The sequence below is a fragment of the Daktulosphaira vitifoliae genome, unplaced genomic scaffold, assembly GCF_025091365.1.
Source record: "Daktulosphaira vitifoliae isolate Bord-2020 unplaced genomic scaffold, ASM2509136v1 Scaffold_2, whole genome shotgun sequence".
Taxonomy (NCBI): Eukaryota; Metazoa; Arthropoda; class Insecta; order Hemiptera; family Phylloxeridae; genus Daktulosphaira; species Daktulosphaira vitifoliae.
Window position 1 is genome coordinate 3,539,966 of NW_026099573.1, and position 2,449 is coordinate 3,542,414.

At 26.7% G+C, this 2,449-nt stretch overlaps 1 long non-coding RNA gene across 2 annotated transcripts; it reads left to right on the forward strand.

The window, feature by feature from the left end:
* Window positions 1-991: 991 nt before the first annotated feature.
* LOC126898888 (uncharacterized) lies at window positions 992-1,777 on the forward strand. Of its 2 annotated transcripts, none has more exons than XR_007702406.1 (3): window positions 992-1,198; window positions 1,397-1,608; window positions 1,673-1,777. It is a non-coding gene; the product is annotated as an uncharacterized LOC126898888 (long non-coding RNA). The 2 variants fall into 2 exon arrangements; XR_007702405.1 differs by having other exon boundaries at window positions 1,419-1,608.
* Window positions 1,778-2,449: the final 672 nt, after the last annotated feature.

Genomic DNA, 2,449 nt, shown 5'->3' on the forward strand with positions numbered 1-2,449 from the left:
AAAAAAATATATATTAATAATTTTATTATTAATATCAAGAAAATTTAAAAAGAAAATATAGTTAATTGTATAAGATTGACGCTTGTTAATGAAGTATTCCCTTTGGGTGTATTCAGACAATTTTTTGAAGGGTTTTTAATTATTTTATTTTGGTAAACATGCTATAGAATTTTCTTGCTAAAAATCAAAGTGATGAAAAAAAAAAGGTAATTAGGTCTTTATTTCTTAGAAGTTTTCTAAAAAAATATTGATAGCGCTGGTTCAAAAGGGCAATCGCCCATATCCTCCTTAAATACGCACCTAGTATACATAAAATTATTAATATTCTAATTATAATAACTGTATTAATATTATATAATAATTACAAAAAAAATTCGGCAGGTTATTTTTCCTGACAAAAATTCAATTTTGATAAGAATATTGGTTACAATGATTTGATGTTGGACAGCATAGTTGTCATAGATGAATCCTAACTTTTACGATAAAATCAAAGACTTATACACGGATGCCGGAGCTATTTTTTATATTAAGGGCAAAAAATAAAAAAAATTCAAACCTTAAGTCGTGAAACTCTGTCGTCGGCTAGCGTTTTTCTCGAAAACGGTATAATTTTAAAACGCTCGTGGGCGAGTACTTTCGTTGAAAAAAAAAATTTAAAAAATCCGAGCACGCTAAATAATTATTATAGAAAAGCGTATTTTTACTTGTTATATTATATAATAAGATTATTCTTGATTTAACTTTTTATTATATTCTATCGAACAGATATACCCTGTTATACATTTAACTGTTGACAAAATTATTCTCTATTGTAAATAAAAAAACACGAATTTGGATATGAATATTGATTTTTTTGGTGCTAGATAAAAATTATTTTGCACGAAGCCTCACGATTTCTAGCGCTGGCCTTAATTTCACCTTGGCATTTCACATTAACTATAACCTTTCAAGACTTTTAAAAAACATAAGTAGCTTAGCCCAATGTTTTAAATTAAACAGTTGTTGTTAGTTTAGTTTCACCTCTTATTTTACGTAAACCGGTCCTAATTACAATTAATTTAATAATAGTGTTGTTCGTAAAACAAAATATTTTAAGGTGTGAATCCGTCTTTTAATAGTTATTTCTGACTATTGTGCTTAGTTCACTGAGTGTGAGAAAATTGATACTAAAAATGATACAAGTAACGTGTAACTATAGGTAACGTACTGTAGATAATATTAATATTATTATTTTTAATTTACTGTTATGATCACTTTTTTTTTTAAATTTTTATTTCTTATGGAAATTATTAATAATTTTTACTATAAATCGAGTTATCTATAAAAAGAAAAAATGAAAATTAAAGTGATTTATTATAAAACCAATCAAAAGTTTATTTTAAATATTCTAAATAAGACTAGAGTGGATGAACTTACAGCTAAATGCGTTAAATTAAGTGGCATTCCAGTAGATCGAATAATGTTATTCCACCGTGGACAACCTTTGATCAACCAACTTACATCGTTGGGTGAATTCATTCAAGAATATGATGTCATTGAAATAACCGAGTGTAAAGTTGGCAAAATATTGGAAAACAAAACAGTTGAATGTAAGCCAAAGGAAAAGAAGTAAAAAATTTTATTAACTATTAATAGTGTACAAAAAAGTTATGATATTTCTATTTGTTTGTAGGAATAACGTAATTACTGTTTACGTTATTTATATTGTTTTTTAGCTTCGATGCGAAGCTAAATTTTGAAGAAAAAAAATTTGACCTCTGGATTTGTCATTATGGTAAAAATGACTACCGCATTCAAAATTATGCTATTTTTGTGTTAAAATTCTGGGTTTTATATTTTATTTTATTTTTAAATACCTGACAAGGGGTGTACACAGATTTTTATAAATATTATATAAATAAAATTGATATAGCATAGAAAGTTAAATTTATTAAAATTTTCTTGCTTTTTTGTAGTCGAAAAAAAGACTCTTTAAAATTAGAACTAGCTTAAATTTCCATTTTTTCAGTTGATGGAAGCGACGTACGGTTGCCGAGACGGTAACATTTGTGTTTTACGCGCTTGGGGTACAAGGTTCCAACCCGCTTATAGCAAGGAATTCTTTGCATTTTTTCTTAATTCTTTTTAAGTTAGAATAAACTTTCAACTGCTTTGATTTTTATCTCATTTAGATTCAATAACTTCAATAAAGATCCCATCACTGTAGTCGCCACTCGCGAGAAGAATATTAAAATTATTTTACTATATTTTAAGTTTTAGCTTCGATGTAAAGCTGAGAAGATATTTTTTTGTGACTATCACTTATTTTCTTTGCTCTAACTTGACCTACTTTTTTCAACGATACGTCAAATAACTACAATTCGTATCTAGTTGAAGATATTACCCTAAAACTTTGAAAAAATTTCTAATTTATCAATTAAACAGTTAATTATCCCATGTTCTCCATACA